The sequence below is a fragment of the Trichosurus vulpecula genome, chromosome 3 (genome assembly GCF_011100635.1).
Source record: "Trichosurus vulpecula isolate mTriVul1 chromosome 3, mTriVul1.pri, whole genome shotgun sequence".
Classification (NCBI taxonomy): domain Eukaryota; kingdom Metazoa; phylum Chordata; class Mammalia; order Diprotodontia; family Phalangeridae; genus Trichosurus; species Trichosurus vulpecula.
In genome coordinates this window covers 52,424,590-52,452,247 of record NC_050575.1, presented here as the reverse complement: position 1 = coordinate 52,452,247, position 27,658 = coordinate 52,424,590, and the positions used below count along the sequence as shown (strand labels likewise).

General features: G+C 36.6%; 2 pseudogenes; both read right to left on the bottom strand.

The window, feature by feature from the left end:
* Nucleotides 1-18,067: 18,067 nt before the first annotated feature.
* LOC118842058 lies at nucleotides 18,068-19,702 on the bottom strand (annotated as a pseudogene).
* An 847-nt stretch (nucleotides 19,703-20,549) lies between these two features.
* Nucleotides 20,550-20,913, bottom strand: LOC118844348 (annotated as a pseudogene).
* Nucleotides 20,914-27,658: the final 6,745 nt, after the last annotated feature.

Sequence of the window (27,658 nt, the reverse complement as noted above, 5' to 3'; positions counted from 1 at the left end):
GTTACAAGAATTATGGTTTCTACCTGAAAAATTACAGGTGGGTCCTTACATTCTAGAAGCTAAAACAAAGTGAAATTTATCCAATAGAATTACTGACTAGCTCAATGAATTGCAATAATCACTGATGAAGATTACAGCCCCCACCTTCCCACCCTGCCAACCCCATCTCCTTCCTATTTTATTATTGCAACATTCTTTTCCCATCCAAATGTGTGGCTTTCTTTGTGGCTAGTTGACACATTGTGTGTGGTTCACTATGTACTCTGAATGGTGTAATCACTGGTATATGATGTAGAGCAAATTAGGGGCTCTAGTCATAGGAAGAATAGGAAGAGTTATTGGTTTGAGTCATGGTGTACTTTTACAAAAGTCTCATGGTTAGTAGGTGGACAGGCAGTTAGCCAGCTTGAATTGCCAGGAGTACAGTGTATGACTTACCTTAAAACATATCAGAAAATGTTCATTCATATAAGTGGGATCCTTCAAAGCAGTCCCCTTGGGAGATCGCATCCTTCTCCCACCGATGCTGTCATTGCTCAAAATATGTTGGGTGTTCCTTTTTCGGAACTTCTTCAGAGTGTCTCTGAAGGTCACTGGGCTTCTTACGTCATAGTCACTCTGCATTTGGAGATCAAAAATGATACAGCAAGTATATATATATATATATATATATATATATATATATATATATATATACACACACACACACACACATACATATATACATATATACACATATGTGTATATGTGTGTCTATACATACATACATACATATACATACACACACACACACACACACACACACACACACACACACACACATATATATATTCCCCACTCAACAAACTCCATTGTCTCTCTTTTGTTTCTTGGATCAAATGTAAAATCTTTCACAAGCTGTGTCCAATCCATTCACCTGGCCTTATGACACATCGCTCCCCTGCACTCACTCTATAGGCTACCTAAATTGCACTTGCTTTTCTTCATTCAACATCTCATCTCCCATTTCTGTGTCTTTACTTAACTTGGCCCACATACCTATGTTGCCTCATCACCTCTGCCTCTCACAAGCTGTATCATCTAGAGTGTCACTTTATCTACAGGAAGCCTTTCCAGCTGCTGGCATTCCCCCTACCCAACTGTCTTCTATTCACTGTGTGTATAATGTCGACTCATAAACATATATATTATATGTATGCATATGTATGTATACATGCTATGTTATCTATGGTTATCTCTTCTACATTGCAGAGGTTAGGGGCACCCCAATCCCACCCTGCTACCTGGAAAATCTGCATGAAATGTTTTGGCCCTCCCTTCATGCCACAGAAAGAGTCTGATTTTTTTTTCTTTTTCTTTTTGAGGTTTTTACAGTACCTCATTCTAAAATTTGGGTTAAGTTTTTGGTCATAGGCTTTGGATCCTCTGTTGGCCTTCACGTGTACATTGTGGCTTCTGCAAAACTCCCAAAAAATTCTCATTTAATTTCTTATGCCGACCTGTGATATATTGAAACCCTACAACTGGGAAAGTTGCAATGTGGAAGGGATAACTGCATTGCATTTATATATTATTATACTAACATCTATTTGTATGTGTTACACATACACATATATACATGTAGTTTTCACTAATGGAGTACAAGGTACCAGGGCCAGGATTACTTCCTTTTTGTCTTTGCCTCCCCCAGCATCTAGCAAAATGCCAGGCACATAGTAGGTATCTGTTGATTAACTGATTGACATGACAGTTTGATAACTCACCTCCTTCACCAAAGTTGGATTCAAAAGACTTACAGCTAGTTCCAAAACTCAGATCCATTTTGAAGGAAAAATGTTCTTGTCACCCGCAAAAGTGTTCCAAAGGGCTGCCCAGTTAGGAGCACAAAGTTCTGCAGGACGGTGTTACCATGTTTAACCAGCCCTTTGTTTTGTTTCTGTTCTCCATCTGCTCTGGAGTATTCTCTGACTGACTAAACATAGAATACACTGAGAGCAGTCTACAAACACAACCAAGTTAGGTATGGATGAGACTAACTCCGAAATAACAACAACTGAAGGAAACAAAGAAAACCTGATACACTACAGGGGAGGCAGGATTTGTGCGTCATAGGTTGGGATCCTACCCACGAGACTGATGTATACAGGGTGCTTAACTACTTGACCAGCATAATTTGGATTCTGAAGGGATAGCCATCAGTGAAGGCTGGGACGCAGCTGTTAGAGTCCATCCGAGGGGTGGTTGCTCCCACAGTGGTTGGTGACACTCCTTGTAAAATATAACAATACAAAAAAACATTATTTGATAAGTATCTCCTGCATTCCGAGTGATTGGTCCTGTAGCCTGGGTGGACAAATCAGAATCTCTGTCTTTAAGGAGCTTAGAGGGAAATTAAAAACCAACACAGGGGGCAATAATATATAATGTCACAAATTAGCTATGAAGAACACATGAAGAAAGACACTATCTGCATCTAGAGAAAAAACTAATAAATAGAAGTATGTATAGAATAATTTTACATATATATACATGTATCTGTGTATATATATGTATATTTGTGTCTAATGGTGGCCACCTCTAGGGCAAGGGAGGGAAGAAAAAAGAAATTTACATGTTTATATGATAATTTAGTTGTATATTTAAAAAGAATAGCAAGTTATACATAGTAGACTTGCAGTTTCATGTGCAATCATCTCTTTTATTATACTGTTATGAAAATGCTTGTTTTACTCCTTAAATTAAAAATAAAAAAGTTTTTTAATATATTACATAATAACAGAGAGGCAATGTGTTATACTGGATGGAGAACCAAGCTCAGAAAGATGTGGGTTAAAGTCCTCCCTAAGATACTGGCTTTATAACCCTGGGCAAATCACTTAATCTCTCAGGGACATGTACATATGTATATCTATCTATATCTGTGTTTTTTATCTATCTATATATGTGTGTGTGTATGCATACATATACATATATATTTATATGCTGGCATATGGGATTTGCCACCAAGCAAGGTGCCAGCTTGTATTTGGTAGAAGAGGTCCCCCTACTAGGAGGTCCCTATGATGATGAATTTACTGATTTTTTTTACAAAATCAGTAGACTCCTAAGACTATATGTTTTCAGATCAGTATTGATAGAGAGTTTAGTCACCAGGATTTCCTACATTAGTGGTGTCAAACACCAGCATAAGACCCCACAATACTCTCAAGTGTGGCCAGAAATGGATTAAAATTTAATTGGAAAATAATTAACAAAATAAATAAAAATACAATAAAACATAGTTAATATTACATTATAAAACTAAATTAATACATAGCCCACAATGATCCTTATGTATAGATTAGTGGTCCTATTTCTATTTGAATTTGACTCCACACCAAAGAAGTCAAAGGTTGAAAACTGCACCCACCCCCATCCTCCAATGATGTAGTCCATGGAGTGATGGGCTTAGAGTCAGGAAGACTTGCATTCAAATCTAGCCTCAGACACTTACTAGTGGTGTTACCCTGGGCAAGTTACTTAACCTCTGTCTGTACATATTTCCTTATCTATAAAATGGAGATATTATCTACCTCCTAGGATTTCTGTGAGGCTCAGATGAGATAATAATTGTAAAGCACTTAACCCAGTGCCTGGCACAAAGTAGATGTTTGGTAAATGCTTGTTTCCTTCCTCCCTCTCCCTCCAAAAAATACCTGATAAGTGAATCATAGATTAAATATGCACCTTTATTATTAAACACAATAGAAATAGAGAACCAACAAAGATATTTGAGGAGAGAAGCAGCATAATCAAATCTACACAAGAAAAAATTCTGTAGAATTTATGCTTTTGTGAACTGGATATTTCCCACATGATTAATCTGGTAGGACACAAATTCATAATGATGCTCTCCCACCAAATAAAGCAGAATGATGGCCAATAATGACATAAGGACCAAACTAGGCCTTTATTCATTTCATCGGTGACATGAAACCAATTAATTTGGCACATCTATATACATATATACATATATATATGTAGATAGATATATAGATATACACATGTATATTTGTATATCTGTCTATATCTTTGGTTTTTATTTTCTATATATGTGTGTGTATGCGTCCATACACATATACATATATATTTATATGCTGGCATATGGGACATGTCACCAAGCAAGGTGCTGGCTTATATTTGGTAGAAGAGGTCCCCCTACTAGGAGTACCCTATGATGATGAATTTACTGATTTTTTTACAAAATCAAACTTACCATCCTAGAGCTATATTTGTAAAATCAGCTTGAAAACAACTTCCTGAAATCATTGGATCCACAAAACTCTATTCACATCCAGTCCATATTTATCAATGACATCTCTTCCTCATAAGCATCTTTAAATCTTTATAAGTTCTTCAGATCTTTTCTTCCTTTGGTTCATGAGGCTCAAATGAGAAAATATCTCCTGAGATCAGATATATGTAACTATCCAGTGATATATATATATATATATATATATGTGTGTGTGTGTGTGTGTGTGTGTGTGTGTGTGTGTGAATATATACATACACACACATACATATATATATGTGTATATATATATATATATATATATATATATATATATATATATATATATATGTATGCCTCCTGTCCTTCAGCTCCACTTCTCCCTATGGGTCAGCCCTGACTCACTGTCAAAGGCGATGTGAATTTGTGTCTTTATCCCTTCATAAACCAGCCCTTAAGTTTCCCATACTCTGGCAAAACTCACTTTCTTCCTCATCTGGCTATATCTCAGTGAGTTCCAGTTGCATGAATCTGGCAAGCAGAAAAACATATTGGTAAACTGCATGCAATTATTTTTATTTTTTTTATTTAATATATTTACTTTTCAGCATTGATTTTCACAAGAGTTTGAATTACAAATTTTCTCCCCATTTCTACCCTCCCCCCCACTCCAAGATGGCATATATTCTGGTTGCCCTGTTCCCCAGTCAGCCCTCCCTTCTGTCACCCCATTCCCCTCCCATCCCCTTTTCCCTTCCTTTCTTGTAGGGCAAGATAAATTCCTGCACCCCATTGCCTGTGTATCTTATTTTCTAGTTGCATGCAAAATTTTTTTTTGTTTTTGAACATCTGTTTTTAAAACTTTGAGTTCCAAATTCTCTCCCCTCTTCCCTTCCCACCCACCCTCCCTAAGAAGTCAAGCAATTCAACATAGGCCACATGTGTATCATTATGTATAACCCTTCCACAATACTCACGTTGTGAAAGACTCACTATATTTTGCTCCTTCCTAACCTATCCCCCTTTATTGAATTTTCTCCCTTGACCCTGTCCCCTTTCAAAAGTGTTTGTTTTTGATTACCTCCACCCCCATCTGCCCTCCCTTCTATCATCCCCCCTTTTTTATCTTCTTCTTCCTCCTTTTTTCCTGTGGGGTGTTACCCAATTGAGTATTTATGGTATTCCCTCCTCAGGTCAAATCTGATGAGAGTGAGATTCACTCATTCCCTTCCTACAGAACTGCTTTTTCTTGCCACTTTTATGCAAGATAATTTACCCCATTCTATCTCTCCCTATCTCCCTTTCTCAATACATTCCTCTCTCATCCCTTAATCTTATTTTATTTCTTTTAGATATCTTCCCTTCATCTTCAACTCACCCTGTGCCTGCTCTCTCGCTCTCTCTCTCTACATATATATATATATATATATATATATATACACACATACATATACACTCACATATATATATACATAAACATATATATATATATATATATATATATATATATATATATATATATATACATATATATATATATATGAATATTCCCTTCAGCTACCCTAATACTGAGGTCTCATGAATCATACACATCATCTTTCCACGTAGGAATGTAAACAAAATAGTTCAACTTTAGTAAGTCCCTTGCAATTTCTTTTTCTTGATTATCTTTTCATGCTTCTCTTGATTCTTGTGTTTGAAAGTCAAATTTTCTATTCAGTTCTGGTCTTTCCACTGAGAAAGCTTGAAAGTCCTCTATTTTATTGAAAATCCATATTTTGCCTTGGAGCATGATACTCAGTTTTGCTGGGTAGGTGATTCTTGGTTTTAAACCTAGCTCCATTGACCTCCAGAATATCATATTCCAAGCCGTTCGATCTCTTAATGTAGAAGCTGCTAGATCTTTGGTTATTCTGATTATGTTTCCACAATACTCAAATTGTTTCTTTCTGGCTGCTCTCAGTATTTTCTCCTTGATCTGGGAGCTCTGGAATTTGGTGACAATATTCCTAGAAGATTTCTTTTTGGGATCTATTTGAGGAGGTGATTGGTGGATTCTTTCAATTTCTATTTTGCCCTGTGGCTCTAGAATATCAGGGCAGTTCTCCTTGATAATTTCTTGAAAGATGATATCTAGGCTCTTTTTTTGATCATGGCTTTTAGGTAGTCCAACAATTTTTAAATTATCTCTCCTGGATCTATTTTCCAGGTCAGTGGTTTTTCCAATGAGATATTTTACATTGTCTTCCATTTTTTCATTCCTTTGGTTCTGTTTTATAATATCTTCATTTCTCATCAAGTCACTAGCTTCCACTTGCTCCAATCTAATTTTTAAGATAGCATTTTCTTCAGTGGTCTTTTGGACCTCCTTTTCCGTTTGGCTAATTCTGCCTTTCAAGGCATTCTTCTTCTCCTTGTCTTTTTGGAGCTCTTTTGCCATTTGAGTTAGTCTATTTTTTAAGATGTTGTTTTCCTCAGTATATTTTTCAGCATTTTTGGGGGTCTCCTTTAGCAAGTCGTTGACTTGTTTTTCATGGTTTTCTCTCATCCTTCTCATTTCTCTTCCCAATTTTTCCTCTACTTCTCTAACTTGCTTTTCCAAATCCTTTTTGAGCTCTTCCATGGCCTGAGACCAGTTCATGTTTTTCTTGGAGGCTTTTGTTGTAGGCTCTTTGATTTTGTTGACTTCTTCTGGCTGTATGTTTTGGTCTTCTTTGTCACCAAAGAAAGAATCCAAAGTCTGAGACTGAATCTGGGCGCATTTTCACTCCCTGGCCATATTCCCAACCAACTAACTTGACCCTTGAGTTTTTCAGTAGGGTATGACTGCTTGTAGACTAAAGAATTCTATGTTCCAAGCTTGTGGGGATACAGCAGCTCTGCCACACCAGCACTCCTCCTTCTCCAAGAACCCCCAACCTGTACTGGACTTAGATCTTCAGCACGCTCTTCACTCATGCTCTGATCCACCACTCAATTCCTCCCACCAGGTGGGCCTGGGGCCGGAAGCAACTGCAGCTGTACCTCTGTAGCTGCCCCACCTCCACTGGCCCCGGGGCAGTAGCCGAACCGCAAACTCCGTGCGGGATTGACCTCACGCAAAGACCATCCAGGCTGTCCTGGGCTGGAGCCCTGTTTCCCTCTGCTCTTTTGTGGGTTCTGCAGTTCTAGAATTGGTTCAGAGCCATTTCTAAAGGTTTTTGGAGGGACTCGGCGGGGAGCTCACACTAGTCCCTGCTTTTCAGTCGCCATCTTGGCTCCGCCCCCAATTATTTTTGTTTTGAATAGAACTGATAAGCAAGTACATAATCCAAAATAAAAATAAGATAATGTATAATACAAAAATTTACCAAGGAGCTACAAGTCTATCGCTCTAAGAAATCCTAGACATAGGAGGTGATTTGAACTGAGATATTTAAAGTTCAGTGTGCCTTTTGAATGAATGAAGGAGTATAAACAAAACAATACAATTCAAAATTATGTCAGACTCACATCCATCAGCATTGATCAACAGATGCTGATTTAGGACTTCTGGCGAAACCTTGAACCCAGACCTCATAGCTCTAGCAATGGAGTTGAGATCTTGATAGACTAGGAAAAAGACAGGAGATGTCCTTACAGTTATCCAGAACTTCCAACTTGCTCTGGTTGCAGCTAGCTTGTCTCTTGTGCAGTATAGTGGGTGGGCCCAACAACTAGCCTTGGCAAAGATAAGCTACCTGGCATGCATCCCACGCCACCCCCACCCCCTGTCTAAGTTTCCTTCACCACACCACTGTTCTCCTGTAGCTGCTTGTCTCATCACTCCTCATCACTCTCGTCACTCAGCCAAATCCCTGCAGCTCTATGCAGAAGGGTGGGGTAGGTGCAGAGTGAAAGAGGTACTATAAATATAGGACTATACATATAAAGTCTCAAGACAGAACCTTACACATAGATGGTGCTTAATCAAAACTTTATAAATAGATGAATGCATGAATTAATGTCCAAATAAAGAGTTAAAAAGGTCAAGGAAAATCACATTATATTTCCTGGGGCCTTCTATCAACTTTGTACTGATGAAGATGTTTTAGAAATGGTTAGGGTTTTTTTTTTCATAGTCATTCTAAAATCTTTAGAAAAATCACAGTTCATCAGAACACCAACAAACACTGACATTGCTACTGCTCTAGAGTAGGCCCTCATCATCTCATAATCTGGGGTCAGGAATACCTGGATTCAAATCCCTCCTCTGGTTCTTACTAGCTACCTAACACTGGACAAGTCAGTTAACCTATCTAAGCCTCAGTTTCCTCATCTGTAAAATGAGGGAGTTGGACTGGCTGATGTCTCTGGTCTCTTCTTAGTCAAATCTCTAATGCATAGCACCTATAGAACTGAAGCCTAAGAAGTTTGAGCGATTTGCTCAAGGTCATAGAGGTGGGAAACATCAGAGAAGAACTTGAATCCAAGTCCTCTGAACTCTTCACTTTGTCGTGGAGCCTCCTTCAATCATGTGTATGATTTGTTTCCCCCTTAATAGAATGTAAGTTTCTAGAGACATTCATCTTTTTCTTGGTATCTCCTTCACCTACCACAGTGCCAAGGTGCATAATAAGTGCTTATCTTAGTTAATCGAATTAATGCTTTCCCAGTTTCCTCTACTGTAGGCTATCCATTGTAATAAAAAAAATTCTCACTAATTTGGACTTTCCTTATTCATTCTAGCTAATGAATATCATAATAAACACTCTCCTAACCCTAAATCTTACTACTTCCTTCTACCCAAGGAAGCAGAAATGTCATCAGCCATAATTAAATTGGAAACCCAGTCGCCGACACTGGCCTAGCTAGTGGCGAAACAAAAATGTTCTCATGTACGTGGCTACTAATGAGTTCAGTAATATGGAAATCTGATCAGAGATCATTTGGACAACTTTCAGGGTATAAGATTATTTCTACCAGAGAGAGGAAATAATTTTAAATAAAAGCTAAGGAAAAAATGGTTTCTTTTCACTGTGCAGCATCTCAGGATCATCTAAACAAGGAGCTGGCCTCAGGTATTGGAACTGGAGGTATTTATGGATATTCTTCCAAACATGTTTGCTTCAATTTCAGTGCCCTGGAACAATCTCAATTTTTCAGAACCCGCCCCCCCCCAATCTGAGAATTAAAGGGTACCTCAGCGTCCATCTAACCCAATCTATACACAAAAGGAATCGTTTCTACAATATACCCAGCAAGCCTCTACTTGAGGACCTCCAAAAAAGGAGAACATGCCACAACCTAAGGCACTCATTCCATCTTTGGACATCTCCAATTGCTAAGAGGTTTTCTCTAACATAAAGCCAACATTTCTCTCTTTGTAACTTCCACTCATTCTTGGCTCAGTTTTCTGGAGCTAATAAAATAAGTCTAATCTATCCTCCACATAACAGTCTTTCCAATACCTGACAACAACTAACATGTCCCCCCCACCCCGAATCTTCTCTTCTCCAGGTTGAATATGAGAGGCTCCTCCATTCGATCTTCACAGGATAAGGACTCAAGGTCCTTCATTCTCTTGGTTGTCTTCCTCTGGACAGTCTCTATTTTATTGGTATACTTCTTAAACCATGGTACCTAGAACTCAATACAATATTCTAGATGAGGTATGTTGAGAGTGGAACTGGGCAATTCTCACTTCCCTATTCCCTTCTTAATGCAGCCTGGGATCTCACTAGATATTTTGGATGCTACCCTTCCATGCTTATGGCTGTAATGGAAAATAATCAAGCATGGTGGTCTTTGATGTAACTTCTGTTTTTTCCACTTTTATTTTAAGGGATCAGAGCAGACTGAGGCTAGGGGAAAGCAAGATCTTGCCATGTCTGGAAACATTGCTTATTTTTCCTATAATTAAGGGGTTTTGCCTAGTGGCTTTTGTGGTAGCAATCCCAATCTGCTTTCCATGCTCAATTTATCCCTGCACATAGTCACCTTAAGAGATTGTCACAGTCTAGAGAAGCTGCAAATGCCCAATTCATTATGGGGCTGAATGCTTTGCTTTCTTTTAGTCATTTGTTTGTTTGCTGAGTTCTGTACCTTTCCTTAGTGAAAGCATTTAATTGGGTGGTAATTTTCATTTTTTAAATGCACCAAGCTTTCATGTTTATTATCTTAAACAACCAGGCCAATACATAATTTAAATATTTAGTTTCCTACAATACTGTAATACATCCTAAAATGGACTGTTCAGGAATAACCCACTTCTCTGTAGTGAAATGTAAAATAAGCCAGGTCCTAGAGTCCCCTATAATACTGAGATTTCCTAGGCAATATTTACAGTTTTGAAAGAACACATGGCTCATCAACTCAGAAAAGAAAGACCCTTGCAAGTCCTTACTTCTCAGTGATTCTGTTGGAATGGGAAGCAGCAAAGGACAACAGAAAAATCACTGGATTTGTAGTTTCACCTCTCTGGGCCTCCATTTCCTCAACTGTAAAAGGAGACAGATGTAGCATAGGACTTCTAACATCCCTTCGAGCTCTACTGTGGTCCTAAAGTATTTATCTATATATCTTAGAGGATAGAAGCAAGGATATAGACCATGGCCCCTTTCTCTTCAGGCTGCCACTTTGACTACTAATCATATGAATGGCAAAAGGAAAAATTTTATTCTCATAAGTTCAAGTGGAATGTCTTTTACAGGAGTAGCATCTCTTTGTTCTCCTAATATCTTATATTTTCATGTTAATGTTTCTTTCAGATTTTTTGTGCCCTTTTGAATTAGCACTTTTGCTTTTGAGACTAGCACAATTTGGTATTTTGCTTTTGTTTGTTTTTAGCTTCCAACACTCCATAAATCAACTGATGCTTTCAACTCTATTACTATGGAGTTGACACTTGATAAACATGGTTTGCTATTTTATTCTCTTCTTCCATCATTCATCCATCTCTTCTTCATCTATTTTTCTTACACATGTACTCAAGTGCTAAAAATATACAGCAGCTGTAGGTGCTGCCAAAATGCTTTGAGAATGAGTAATCCCATTTGCCCAAGATTCAAAGTGTGAGGGTCCTGAAATAATTTCCTCTCAAGTGAATGAATCAATTCATGTGGCACAGGCAGGAAGAGAGGAATCTGATCTCCTGTATGGAGCTATAAGCTCATGGTAAGACAAAGTCACTAGGTCAGCTCAACACTAAGGATGGAAAGAACTGGTGTTTGTCACCCAAACAAATCTCTCTCTTAGCTAGTTTTGCTACCTGGGACAAATATCTGGTGTTTTCTAAGAGCCAATGATGCCAAACACCCTCACTCCTTTCTTGATGTTTATTTTGCATTTGCATTGAATTTTCAATAAGAGATTTAGATTTCCCTAATTTTTAATAGGAGATGAAAGGGACTGGGCCACACACAGTGAGGCATTTAGATCAGTGGCTCTGCTGCCATTCCATTCTCCTTTAGGATGTAAGGAGATGAAGCACTGGGAAAGAAGTGTCCTGGATTTGGAGCTGGGGAATCTGGGTTTGAATCCCAGATTTGTCATGTGTCTGACTTTGGCCAAGTCACTTCATTTCTATGGGCCTCAGTTTCTTCATCCATAATGAGGAGGATTGGACATTTTCATTTGGCCCAACAGAACAACTACCCAGAGCCCCACAGAGATAAAAAGAAAAGAAAAGATGCAAATGTGTGAAAATATTTATACCAGATCTTTTTGTGGTGGCAAAGAACTAGAAACTGAGAGGATTCCCATCAATTGCGGAATGACAAAACAAATTATGGTATATGAGCAAAGTTGAATATACTATATTATGCTGTAAGAAATGATGAAAGAGATGGTTTCAGAGAAACCCGGAGAGATTTGCACAAGAGAAGAGAGTGATGCAGAGTGAAGTCAGTAGAGCCAAGAGAACAATTAGTTGTTGTTATTGTTGTTCAGTTGTTTCAATCATGTCTGATTGTTGGCTCCATTTGGGGTTTTTTAGAAGAGATACCAAAGTAGTTTGCCATTTCCTTTTCCGGCTCATTTTATAGATGAAGAAACTGAGGCAAATAAGGTTAAGTGACTTGACCAGGATCACACTGCTAGTAAATGAGGCCAGATTTGAACTCAGAAAGATGAGTCTTCCTTACTCCAGGGCCGGCACTCTATCCACTGTACCACCTAGCTACACCATGAGCACAATTTATGAACACTGAAAGATTTATGGAGCCCAATCCATTCAACAACCATTTACTACTTCAGAGGGCCAACAATGATTTGTTCCATCCATCCTCTGAGAAAAGTAGTAGACTCAAGATGCAGAATGAGATAAATTTTTAGACATGGCCAATATGCAAATTGATTTTTGCTTCACTATGCTTATGTCTCACAATGCTTTTGGTTTTGGTTTTTTGTTGTTGATTGTTGTTGGTTTTTTTCTTCAGTTGGCACAAGGGGAGGTGGGGGGGAGAAAAAATAAATTATTGTGCATTTAATTTTTTTCATTTATAAAATGAAATAAAGGAGTTGGACCAAATAATAGATAAGTTCCCTTCCCACTCTGACACTCTCTAAATCTCTGATTCAATCTCCCCCATTCACATTCCCAAGCAAATCAGGAGTTCTGTGCTTCACAATAAACCCCTACAACCTTATCAGCCCAGATCCCTTTCTTTCCTGCAGGTTTTCACAATGACCCTCAAGTGTTTGATTGACTGGGTCAAGAATGAGAAACTCCCTGAAGGAGAAAAAAAGTCTAAGGTAAGAACTTGGTCCTTCTATTTGCATTGGCAATCTACTGCTCTTTCTTCTTTTGGATGAGAAGGAAGCCCTTCAGGAACCTATTTGGACCTTTCAAGATCTCCAGCTCCCCCTTCATTTCCATCTCATCTGACCAGGCCCTGAGTCTCAACCACCATCGCTCCAGATAAAATTGACTTATTTGTATATATTTATTTCATTTTTAGCAACATGTGTTGAGGGCCAATAAGTTCGGTAATATACTTTTTAAATCGATCTTAGCCCCACAAACAAGGATATCTTTCTTTCTATTTGTGGATTCTCCACTTTAAATCTGTAACTTCACTCAGTTTGAACTCCAAGGAAGAAGATGCCCCTCTCAGGATAAGATGATCACTTGAAATCTCATCATCATGCTGCTAACTCAGTGTTAGATACTCAACATCTTCCCAAATCCCTCAGCTTCCTCTCTGAGGATCTAGACTTTTAGCTAATTCTCCACTTTTATCTGCTGCTTTCAGTCCCAGCACTTGGCTGAGTGACTGGAGCATAATAAGTTTCTTAATAAATGTTTATTGAATTGAATGGAAGTGAAATGGATTGAGGCCCATTCAAAGAAGGTTTGGTTAAGTTCTCTCTGGACTTTCCCCTTCTCCTGTTTTGTTACCACTATGGTGAACAGCTGCTTTTTATTAGAGCAGCAGGAAATAGTATAAATTTACTGAATTTTAAAGTTTGAAGGAATCCTAGCATTTGTCTAGTGAGTCTAGCCCAACTTCTCATTCAATGTAAAAATAAAAAAAAAACTAACATTTATATAACACTTGAACAAATTTGCAAAACTCTTTACCCGTATACTTCACATATAGTATGTCATTTGACAGGAGCCTCACAACTCTATGAGATAGATACTATTACTATCCTCATTTTATAGATGAGGAAGCTAAAGCAGAAAAAGTTAAGTGACCCTTGTCCAGAGTCACGTAGCCAGTAAATACCTGAGGCAGGATTCAAATCCAGACCTTTCTGACTCATGTCCAGTGCTCTCTCCCTTTGCTGCCTCATAGTCTGTGTCAGGAATTACCAGATAGCCCTCATAAAAATGGTCTAATGATGGCCAGCATTGAAAGACTCAATATAGCACAAGACCATCTATCACACTGTCAGATAGACCAAATTATCATAAAATTCTTTTCTAATATTGAGTCAAAATTTGTCTCCCAATAACTTCCAAACATTGGTATTAATTCTGCCCTCTAGACAAAAGCATAAATTCAACACTTCTCCATGACAACCCTTTAAATACCTGAAGAGAACTATTATGCAGACTGTTCCTCATATCCCAGCATCACTACCATCACCAAATGGTCTCTAAATTAAAAGTCCCTGCTTACCTTATCCCTTCTTCAGAAACTTTCCAATTTCCAATGAAAGCATGTTGTAAAATGTAAAGATTTATGGAAATGTAAGTTATTGCTTTTTAAAAATATATTCCAGTTATTGATGTTCTTTTAAAACTGTGATGCCTAGTACTGAACACAAAATTTCAGATGTGATCTGACTGGTGCAGAGTACAGTAGGAGTAAGTACCTCCCTCAGTCTGTACGGTCTACTTCTCTTAATTCCACCTAAAAATTGAAATTATCTCTTTTTTTAAAAAATAAACTTTGTAGCAGCCACATTCAGTTAAGTCCTACCTCAGTGCCTTGTCAGGGCTGAAAGGCAGTTCTGAGCACTCTAAGGCAATGACAAACCTTAACACCTTGTTGCAGTGAATTGGCTGGCCTGCACAACAAGGAAAGTCTATGGTTGCAAGGCCCAGTAATGGACTCTGCCATCAGAGTCCAAGCCTAGCTAAATTAAGAGAAGGTTGTCACCTACAGGTTACCTACCGAATAATGATCTAGAGGGTCGTGGGTAGACTATACCCTATAATCTTATGTACTAACATGTGAAGAGATGGAGATCTACATTGTTGAAGGAAGTGCCTATCCTCATGAACCCCTGGATCTTTGGAGAAATTTTAGTGATAAGCAGCCAAGTAACATTTTTGGCTCAGCTAAAATGCACAGAAATGTTTTAAGCTAAATCCTTAGTCCTACCAGCAAAACAATTACTAGCTATTTTATTGTAGGTTACTTTCTAGAAAGATCTTATTTCCAAAGAAGGATAATTCTCTTCATTTTATGAAGACTCTTGCTGGTTTTTAATTCAGTATTATTATCTGAAATTGTCTTTAAATTCTGAGGGTGTTTATATAGGCATACCACTTGTATATGACTACTATCCATATATATGCATGTGTAGTTACAATAATAACAAAAGTTAGCATTTATATAAGCAAAGCACTTTACAAACATTACCTCATTTGGTCCCATAAGGTAGGTGTTATTTTTATCATCTCCATTTTACAGATGAAAAAAGTTGGTAAATGTCTGAGGCAATATTTGAACCCAGGTTTTCCTGACTCCAAATTCACTTCTCTATAGACTGTACCTCCTATATATTGGAGGGGTGGCAGTGATCAAGAGCTGACCTTGAAAAGAGAAAGAGTTGGCTCCAAGTTCTAGCTCTGACATATACTGACTCTATGACCCTGGGCATCTTTTTACCTCTTAGCACATTTATTGTCTTCAAATCTTAAAGACAATGACGTTGCAGAGAAGGTACTGATCTGCATTGGTAGAAGGCATTTTCTCACATTGGAGTTGTCATAGCAAAGACGTCACAGTTATGTATCCATACACCAGTTTAATAACTGCTAACACGGTGCTTTAAGTTTGTGAAGTACTTTACACAATTACATCATCCGATTCTCACAAAAGCCATGTTAAATAGATACTATTATTATCACTAGTTTATTTACTTTAAAAAAAACTGAAGTTCCCAGAGGCTGTGACTTACTGCATAGTAACATTGCTAAAATCAGAGGCTGAATTGCACATAAGCCTAGCACACCTTCCACTACAATATGCTACCTACTAATTTTGTGTCCTGTAGGCCCTGTGCCCAAATTGAAAAAAAAAATTAGGTACAGTGTAATATTGTTTCTAATTAGCTTGTGACTAATATAATTTGAAACATTCTCTCCACTCTAAACAGCTTATTCATAGCCTGGTTTTAGGTGGTCAAGGTGCATTTGTAATTCCAGGTTAATATTGGCATCTTATTCCTTTGTATGATTAAAAGTCATAATATTGGAAAGTCATATTCTTTTTGGTATCTACAAGCAGCCAGTCTCCTTCTCTAAAATGGTGTGGAGCTTTTTCCTCATGGTGGGGGCAGAGAGGAACCCTCTAATGCTAAGGATTTTTTCTTAAGCAACTTTTGAGCAAGACTCTTTTCTAAATATTTATCAGCTGAGTCATTACACCCTGAGGTCCTTCAGAGCAGAGATTTTCTTTTACTTTTCTTTGAAACCCTAGCATTTAGTAGTGCCTGGCATAGGAAAATCAGCATATTAAGTGATAAAGGCATAAAACTTGATTACGGAGAAGTGATGTAATATTTGAAAAGCCAGATCTATGAATAAGTATTTTGCAATTGTAAGATTCCTCTAAGGAAAGTTAAACTATTCAAACCAATTCTTCAAGGATTCTAGGAATGACAATGGAGTAGCTCCAAGAAATTCTAGAATGCTTCAAGAGAACAATTTCAAAACATAATTTAAAAATGTCAAAAAATGAAAAGCTTGGATTACATCAACTCTAAAATCTCTTACAGTTCTAAATTTATAATTCTAGGAGTTTTTCATTCTAGGTTTGTGGCCCTCTGAAGTTATCTCCAGTTTATCCTGTACATATCTTGTTTGTACCTAGTTATTTGCATGTTGTTGCCCTGATTGGACTGTGAGTTCCCTGAGAGTAGGGACTGTTTTTTACATCTCTTTGTATCCCTAGCATTTAACACAGTACCTAGCATACAACAGGCACTTTATTTAATAAATGCTTGTTGACTTGTTTACAAAAGAAGGGTAAAAATTATAGCTATTGAAAATCAAATCAAATAAGAAAGGTATAGAATTTTAAACAAATGATGAAGACATTCTTCAAAAAAAAAGATTCTCTGAGAAGGAAAAACAGAATTAGAATGCAAAAATGCATAGGCAGAAGGAAAATTTTAATGCAATAAGTCTGGAAGAACACATGGGAAAGCTACAAAACAAGAACGCTGAACTTGAAAATAAGATGAATAGAGGTAACATAGCAATTATAGTTCTCTCATAAAAATATCCCTGGAAAATTACCCAGAAATATTAGAAACAGACAGGAAAGTATAAATCACAAGAAGCCACAGAATACAAACAGAAAGAAATCTGAAGTTCAACTCACAGAGAAACAATGACACCAAATTTCAAAATAAAACTCTGTGTGTGTGTGTATGCAAGAAGGAAAGAACTTTTCATTTCCCAAAGAGAATCAACCAGAATTTAACAGCCATGTCTATAAGAAATCAAAGGAAATCTTTGAAAATGAAAGTCTGGAAAAAAGATCAATTTGCCCCTAAAAGTAACATGTCAACATAGACATACCTCGAAGTGTGTCTGCTGGACCAATCTGAAATACCACTGAAATTCTTCTGAGGGAAAATCAGGAGCAGGGATAGTGTACACACAAGGAATTGCCTTCTAAGCATGCTCCTGCATATCCCATACAAAACTGAGCCTAGCATCAATAATTGGAAGTCAGCAAAATGTAGGAATAAGAATCATTTGTTCAAAAGAACTCATAGGTAAGTAGGGTATTATGCATGCAAACTGAACAAATAGAAGAAAGCTAAAAACTGTTAGCAATGAAAAGGAAAGAAATGAAATGTTGGTTTCATCTGACTACTACTACATAAATTCATAAATGTATATTAGGATTATGTTTTTGTTTTTCATTTAAATTTTTAAGAACAAAATTCACACTTTGAAAGCAAAGAGAGTATCAGGAGGCTAAAGGATCTATGGAACAAAAAGGAAGGAGGAGTAAGGGGAGATGAAATGAAAACATTTCTTGTAAAGGAGTATTAAAAATTAATGCCACTGAAATAGAAAAATTGATGAGATATGTGGATGGACAAGGAAACTTGGTACTCATTCATTTTTGTTTGTTTTAGAATGTTTTATTGTGATTTAGAATTTTCTCCAAAGAGAACAGTATCATAAAAATTCAGAGTACCAGAAAGGCTGAGAAGGCTGTTTTTCACTCTGTTCAAGTTTTACTTCCAAGCATTCAGTGTATCCTACAGTTATTTCCACTGCTGTTTTCCAAATATCCAATGTGACTGACAAGTACTTTTTTCTGTGTTTGGTCAGTTTTTCAGTAGACCCTCTTAGTTCTTACACCATCAGTAACAAATACTTCCACACCATCAGCTTTAATGTGAAGTTCTTGCTGCATTGTGTCAAAAGATTTTTTTTTATTCTTCACTGCTATTCCCATAAAAGTAAGTAGTCTCATCTTTGCCATATTCTGTTCATTCAACAAGCCAAGAGAATCAATTATGTCTTTATTATTCCAGTAAAACTTAACATATAATGCCAATTTAGCATTCACAGAAATGGTTAAACGATCACAGATAATCTCCCCTTCAAAATGCTTGATTGGTTTTAAGGTAAGAAGGTGGTCAAAAAGAATGAGTTTGGATCTTTCAATGCTCTTACAATATACCTGTGGGCATCAACCTGAGCCTGAGAAGCATTGAATTCTGGGTAATGTCCTAACAATTCTATTGTGACTTTGGAAGAGTGTTACTCTTCTTGCAGTCCACAAGTGCTTTGTAAAGTAGCCTCGAAGGACTACGTGGGGTTTTTTTCATTGTTCAAGTTCCAGACAGAAATCAATTTCTGAACTTGATATAGTTCAATCAGAATATATTGGATGGTACCACAAGATGCTGCTATTTTAATAAGACTGCAATAGACTACATGTCTTCCATGATTATTTTTATCCATTACTTGGAAAAGACTGCTCAACAATTGAAGCTGCAGGGATGGTCGTTCATCTTCCCAAAATTTAACCAGCTTCTCATACAGGTTTTAAATCAAAGCTTCCTGCTTGTCAGGCTCTAGGAACAAGAGTAGGAATACCATGCTGTTCATCACACTCTCAATGTCTTTAGCATCCTCTTTCAGTCAAACACCACATGCTTCAATGTTCTGAGCTAAATCTTCATGGAGTTTACCTTCAGAGTTCTGTTCTGAGATTTCAGCTCTTTTAGATTTCAAGTAAGCTCTAAGTTCTGCAGCCTGGTCCTTCTCAGTGGTGCTAATGAAAACCAGGATGCTTATGGCAAAGGCTCCTGGCACTGCAGTGATCTCAGCTCACTGTATGACCCCCACATTCATTTTACCTAGAAAAGGGAATAGTAAGATCAAACAAAAGAGAGGGAATAATAATTCCAACAAATTCCAAGAGTTGGGGGATTTGGGAAGAGGGGGTGTTGAAGGAAGAACAGAACCCAATGAGTGTAAACAAAGAAAACCACAGAGATTTGATGTTGATTTATGAAAGGAATAAATTATATGCATATATGTGTATGTGCATATGTTTCTGTGGATACATATTATTCAATAGAAGATAGCACATGTTTTAAAAAATTAGCCCCAAATATCAGTGAATTAAATTTCTCAATAAAAAGAAAGAAACTGAAGGTATAGATTTAAAAAAACAAGATCCAATAATTTGCTATATACATGAAATATATTCAAAATATATAGACATACCCTTTGACCCAAACACCCAACTGATAAGTCATGGATCATTGGCAAAGTATGTCAAAGACAGAAAATATATGCCAAAATGTTTATAGCATTGATTTTTGTCTTTAGTTGCAAACAACTAGAAAAAAATACATGTCCACTGAATGGCAGAATGGCTAAAAAAATTGTGATACATAGATGTAATGTAACAGTCCTAAACTATAAGAAGCAATGAAAATGAAAAAAAAAAAGATTCATGAAAAGCACATGGACTAATGAAAAACTAAGCAAATAGAGCCAAGAAAATAATATGCACAATTCAATTGGAAATAATAACAAATCCAAAACACTATCTAAATATAATATAAGTATAATTATAATAAATGGCCAATATAAGCTTAGTCCTAATGAAAAGATGAGAAAGCGTACCTCTTTTACTTCTTTGCAGAGAGTCAAAGCTTTGGATACAGAACACTTATTTTTAAACTCGGTTGCTTTGTTGGTTAATTTTATTGAACTGACAATTTTTAATCTCTTTTAAAATTTTTTTTCATTAAAAAATGGCTCCGTGGATAGGTAAAGTATGTACTAGGATACAGAGGTGATACAAAACAAAAGATATTATTTTACAAAAACAAAAGAACAATTTTATATTTGTAACAAAATTTAAGTAAAAGAAACAAATGTATACGAAGTAAAATGAGAGGATAGTACAAAATCTATTATGATTCAGGAATCTTTAAAAAGACAGAAATTACAATTGTAAACTCATATCAGTCAACAATAACAATTTTTAACATTGTTGTGAGTTTTATTTGCTCATCAATTAAAGTGTATTTACAATGTTTTATTCTTTTGGACACTTAAAATTCAAAGCCCCTAAGAAAGGGTTCAGCTTCCCATTTAATCTTCAGATTCAGAACCTTCCTCCTCCTGACAGAAGCAATGAAGTTCTTTAGTCTCCTTGTCAGATGCAACCACACAAAGCCAATCACGAAGATTGTTCTTTTTTAAGATATTTCTTGGTAAAATATTTTAATTATCATTTAGAGAACTGCTTCTCAGACACAATGGTGATCTTATTCTTGAAGCATTCAATATGAACAACATTCCCTAGGTTCCCCATTTTTCCATTGACTTTTACTTTCTCCTTCAAGAATTGTTCAAAATTTTCAGAATCAAAGACTCCATCTTCAACTGGATGAGTAAAGTCAAGGTTAAACTTCCAAATTGCTCTCTTAGCCTTCTTGTCTTTTGGCAGTGCCATCTTAGACACACACATTGTGGAAAGAGAACAGTAATTGATAATGTGAAGAAAAACCCCCCCAAAAGAAATTATGTCATAATTGCAGGCACCAGAGACAATAAAAAACTATGTAAAATATACATGCACCAACTTGCAGAAAGTTTAAGTTCTTAAAAAGAAAGCTAGGTGAATTGCAAAAAAGACATTAATATTAACAAAAACAAGAGTAAGAAACTTTGATATTTCCTCCTCAATGATGGACAAAGCTAGAAGAAATATAAATAAGAAAGAAAACATAGAGCCTGAAATATTTCTGAGAATATTAGATGTACTAACCTATAGTGAATTCTCAATGATCACATAATAGAATAAAACATATTTCTCAATATTCTGAAGTACTTTTACAAAACTCAATCCTGTACTATGGCATAAAGAAATCATAAACAAAGGCAAAATAAGTGTAATAAACACATGTTTTATAGGCCAAAACACAATAAAAGGTAAAGAGAAGATATAGACCTAAATGGAACCTAAGTAATGCCATCCTGAATAATTCCAGTTAATAAACAAATAACAGGAACAGTTTAATTACATTACAGATTAGAGCAATGACACAGTACATCAAAACAGAGTATACAACCAAAGTGATCAGAGAAAAATTTATATCTCTAAATACTTACTAAAAAGGTAAAATTGATTGAGCATGCAAAAAAGTGAATGAATGAACTAAACAGCATTTATTAAGTACTTACTGTGTGCCAAAGACTAAAGATAAAAACAGAAAAAAGTGAGACAGCCCTGCTCTCAAGAAGCTCACCTTCTTATTGGGAGAGATAGCACAGAAAAGCAGCTCAACGGCAGGGCAGATGGAAAGACCCAGAAGTTCTAAACATTCAGTCTATAGTAAATCCTAAGGGTCATTTGGTTGAATGGTAGGTCAGAAACACTAGAAGAAAATGTTTAAATTGCAACCTTAAAATATTCAATAAGAAAAAGAAGCAATTAAAACCACAGACCAGTAATGGTTATACTCCTAAATATAAATTATTAGTGGAAAGAACATCTCTTTTGGCAAAACTTGTGAGGAAAACTAGAAAAATTTGGCAAAAGTTAGTTTGAGACCAGCTTCTTACACCATACACAAAAAGCTCAAAATGGTTATACAACCTGCACATAAAATGTCACATAAAATGAATTAGAAAAAAAAAAACAAATGAAGAAGTGAAGGACTAAACATGTAGAATGAGACACACTTTGGGGCAGGACAATGTAGAAATTTGTTTTACTTGATTATAAATGTTTGTTATGAGGCTTTTAGGTTTGTTTCTTGGTTGGTTTGTTGTTTTTTTTTTGTTTTAGTGGGAGGGAGAAAAGAGTAAATGCTTGATAGTTTAAAAAATGAAATATATGTTATTCCCTTCTTGAACCAGACCCAGCCATTTTGGAGAACAATTTGGAGCTATGCCCAAAGGGCTATAAAAATGTTCACACCCTTTGACCCAGCAATACCACTTCTAGGGTTGTATCCCAAAGAGATCACACAAGTGGGAAAAGGACCCATATGCACAAAAATATTTATAGTGGCTCTTTTTGTGGTAGCTAAGAATTGGAAATCAAAGGGATGCCCATCAATTGGGGAATGGCTGAACAAGCTGTGGTATACGAAGGTAATGGAATACTATTGTGCTATAAAAAATGGGTATGATATGGACTTCACAACAACCCAGAAAAACCTACACGACATAATGCTGAGTGAGCAGAGCAGAGCCAGGAGAACATTATACACAACCACAGATATATGGATTCTGTGAGGACTAACCCTTTGCTCTTCTCAGCAACACAATGTGCAAAGACAACTCCAAAGGATTCACAATGGAGAATGCTACCTATATCCAGAGAAAGAACTATGAAGTATGAATGCAGATTGAGGCACACTTCATGCTCACCTTTTTCTCCCCCTTTTTTTTCTCTCTTTTGTTTTTGTTTTTGGGTTGTGGTTTTTTTTTTTTGGTTCTGTTTCTTCTTTCTCATGATTCATTCCATTGTTCATAATTCTTCTCCACACCTTGACTAGTGTGTAAATTAATTCAATGCGAAGTTATATGTGGAAGTTATATGGGATTCCATGCCATCTTGGGGAGGGAGGTGGGGGAGGGAGGAAAGAAAATCTGGAACTCAAAATTATGTAGAACCGTGTGTTTTAAACTAAAAAGAAAAAAAAAGAAAAAAATGAACATGAAATATATGAATCTGAAAAGTAAAATGAGAAAAGGCACCTTTTATAACTATGGCTAGAGGAAAATTTCTTAACTAAATAGAGATATGAGAGAACAAAAGACAAAGTGGACAATTTTGATTGTATAAAATCAAAAGAATTTAACATAAAATCAGTGAAGATAAAATAAAAAGAGAAACTGTAGAGTGGACAAGCATTTTGCATTATCACCAATAAAAGTATGGGAATCAAGAAATTTTGGAAAGTAATGAAAATATGTAATACCAAGATCTACTCTCCAATAGGTAAGTGGCCAAAAGATATGAACTATTTTTAAAAAAGAAAGGAAAAAAACCATGAAATATTCATGTTCACTTGAAAATCTGGTCCCTATCACTAATAGTAAGAAAAATGAAATTTTAAAAATTCTGAGGTTTCCCTCTGCAAATTGGCTAAAAAATCACCAAAAAAAGAGACTAGTCAATGTTGAAAGCACTGTGTGAATGTGTATTAATCCATTGTGAGTGGTCTTCTGAAATGATCCATTTTGGATATCCCTTTGGGATTATGTAAGAAAAGGGACTTTACTGTACATACCCTTTGTCCTAGCAATCCCACTACTAGAAATAAATTCCATAGAAGTTAAAAATAGAAACTAAGATCCAGCAGATGCCCAAATATTCATAACAGCAGTTTTTGTGGCAGAAAAGAACTGGAAACAAAGTTGCTGCCTATCTATTGTGGAATGGCTGGAGGGCAGGGGGAATGGTTTTTAAATGTAATGGAATATTACTGTTTAGTAACAAACGACAACTATGAGGAATTCAGAGAAACATGAGATTTCTATGTCTTGATGCAGAGGAAAATAAGCAGAACCATAAGAATAATATATTCATTGATTACAGCAATATAAGCAAAAACATCACTGAAAAAAGCCAAATTCAAGATGATTTTTAAAAATAATGATGGACTTTAAAAACAGGAAAAAAAGATGGGAATTATTAGGGCAAAATGCTATATATGTTGTCAATTGTGACCACTATATCTACTGTTTTTACTTGTTTTTCTTTGTTGTGGCAGTCATTAAGGGACCACTTCCCAACTTCCACTCAAATATTAGGCAGGATGCCCAGTAGGTGGCTAATTGCTACCTTAAGAATTCTACGGTGTAACCCTGAGGGATTGGGAGTCTAATACTGTCATGACCATGCCCCAGTGTGCTTCCCATTGCTTATAAGCCATTCTTAATTAGCTTTGTTAAGACAGAATTTACTAAGCAGGCATAGCAAAGACAGTAGCTACAGAAACATCTCCTTGAATTGAAGGCACACTCCCTGCCCACCCAAGGTCTCTGGGGAAAGTGGGCTCGAACACAGAGAGCTCATGTGAACAAGGAGTGAACTCATAGCTCTTAATTACAGGAGATCTTTTTTTTTCTTCTTGGAATCATCATGCATTTCCTCTTAGGTGTAGCTCTCTGCTGGGATCCAAAGATCAGTGCCTTTGTCAGTTCTGAAACTGCCTTTTCTCAAAGTGTCCAATTGTCCTCTGTGTGTCTTTCAGCTCCCAAAGCAGATGCTGCTATCAGTTGCAGGAGATCCTATTATTGATATTGATGGGAACTCCAGATATTTTTACCTTTTTTGAGGTTCACAAGTTCACCTGGCCATTAAGAAGTATAACACTCCCTCTGGACTCACTCTTCCCTCCCTCCCTCGCTACCCTCTAATATAGTCACAAGTACTTGTCTCTTCACAGTGTTCCTGAGCCTGGAAGTTCCTAATCTGCGATGTATAGGGGAAATTCAATTTGTAATGTCTAATAGGCATTTGTTGATGTAGGACTAGAGCTCAGATAAGAGAATAGGAATGGAGCTGAAATAAATTAGTATTCAAATGTACTAATTCAGGCTTCTGACATCTTATTGTAAGGTCTTGGACAAGGTGGAAGAACTTTACTGGATTTTCTTTCTATCTTCTTAAACATGTTTTGATGAAGAATGAATAACCTTTTAAATTTTTGCTAGTGTGTTCATCAGGAAAGTTGGGTTCTGCTAGGACCTCTTATATCTTAAGTAGAAGTTCTAACTCCTCCACTTAGGCCCTTGATCCTATGCCCTCCAGGCTCCTCCATATCCAGGAATTTGACCCTCCCAATTCATTCCTACTCTCTCATTCTCAATTTTTTCTTATCTATAAGTTCCTCTCCTGCCTTTAAATATGCTCAGGTATCCCTCATAAAAAACATAAACTCTTCATGCTCTTTGTTCCAGTTATAGTGTTCTATTCCTTGTTTCCAAACTCAGCACTGTTTCCCTCCTCTGGCCCTTTTCACAGGTCTCTTCCATGCCTGGCATACACTCCCTCCTTACCTTTAGCTATTAGAATCCTGAGGTTCCCTCAAGACTCAACCAACATGTCATGTCCTATGCAGAGATTTACCCAGTCTCCTTCAATTATTACTGTCTCTCTATCCTCAGGTTATCTTCTATTTACTGATCCTTATACATGTATCCTCCAGTGAAATGCAGACTTCTTGAGGAAAGGAGTTGTGTTTCACTTTGTCTTTGTTTATGCACACCTATTATAGTGCTTTGAACAGAGAAAGCATTTAATAAATGTCAAAGTCATTTCATTGAATTTCAAGTTTATAATCCTTTTGACACATTCAGGCAGGGATAGTTAACAGTCAAATGATAATATTGGACTAGAGTTCAGGAGAGAGATCATGATTGGGTTTATAGATCCAGATGTTATATAATATATATATAATATGTATATATATAATGACACTTAAAACCATAGACATTGATGAGATCTCCAAGACAGAGGACAGAAGAGGGCCTAGGATACAACCCCTGACATAACAGGGGAAGGGGAGAGGAAATAAATACTAGACCAGCAAAGGAGACTCTAAAGGGGTGGTTAGTCAGGTTGAAGAAGGATTGAAATAGAGTAGCATCACAGAAGCCAAGCCAAGGTCAAAAAAGTTCTGAAGGATGAGGAATGACAAATGGTCATCAGATTTAGCAGATAACAAATTGTTGGTAGACCTGGAGACAGTCATTTCTATAGAGTAGTGAGACTGACACTCATAAAGGGTCAAGAAGTGAGTAGTGAGAAAATAGAGGTAACAGGAGAAGACAGTTTCAGAACTTTGGGAATGAGAGGAAAAGAGAAATACAGATACGGTTTGAGGATGGTAGGGATAAGCAAGAGATTTTCTTTCTTTTTTTGGTCTATTTATTTATATATTTTGGGGTTTTTTTAATAAGAGAGACCTGAATGTATTCATACGTGGTATGGAATGAGCTTGTAGAAAAAGAGAGGTTGAAAATGAATGATAGAAAATGATTGGTAAAGCAATTTCCTTTAAAAATGGAAAAGGAGGAAATCAAGGCAGAAGTGGAGGGTATGGCCTTGATAAAAAGAGCCACATCCTTCTTGAAAACTGGAGCAAACAAGAAAAGAGCAGAGGAAGATGTGGAGAGGCTTTAATACATGTTGTAGAGCATGTATAACCTATATCGAATTGCTTGCCTTCTCAACGAGGGTGGATGGGGAGGGGGAAAGGGAGAGAATGTGGAACTCAAAGTTTTAAAAACAAATGTTAAAAATTGTTTTTACATGCAACTGGAAAATAAGATATACAGGCAATGGGATATAAAACTCTATCTTGTCCTACAAGAAAGTAAGGGAGAAAGAGGATTACAAGGGGGGAGGTTGATAGAAGGGAGGACAGATTGAGGGAAGGGGTAATCAGAATGTACACTGTCTTGGAATCGGGAAGGGGAGAGATGCAGAGAAAACTTGGAACTCAAAATATTGTGGAAGTGAATGTTGAAAACTAAAAATAAGTTAATTAAGAAAAAATAGTCAGCAAAAAAAGATATGTTGTGGAGGAGAGGAGAGAGTTTAGAATAGGTGTCCTCAGTTTCTGAGAGAGTGGACAGAGAGCTTTAGGAAAGTGGAAAAGATATAGAACAGCTACACACATGAGCTTGATAAAGTTCATCAGAAAAGAATAAGAGGATTGCAATGCAATAGTGGGGAACTGATTTTTCAAAATAGCATCCTTCAGAATGACAAATCATGGAGGAAATGGGAGAAAATAGGAACACTAATGCCCTTTTGGTTCTCCATTTTGGAGAACAGTTTGGAAATGTGCCCAAAAAGCTATAAAAATGTTTGAAAATCAAGTAAGAGAAGTGGAGGAAAAATTAGGAAGAGAATGATGAAAGAAAATCATGAAAAACAAGTCAACAGCTTGCTAAAGGAGACCCTAAAAATACTGAAGAAAATAACACCTTTAAAAATAGACTAACCCAAATGGCAAAAGAGGTCCAAAAAGCCAATGAGGAGAAGAATGCCTTAAAAAGCAGAATTGGCCAAATGGCAGAGGAGGTCCAAAACCTCACTGATGAAAATGAAAGCTAATGAAGAAATCATAAAACAAAACCAAAAGAATGAAAAAATAGAAGACAATGTGAAATATCTCATTGGAAAAACAACTGACCTAGAAAATAGATCCAAGAGAGATAATTTTAAAATT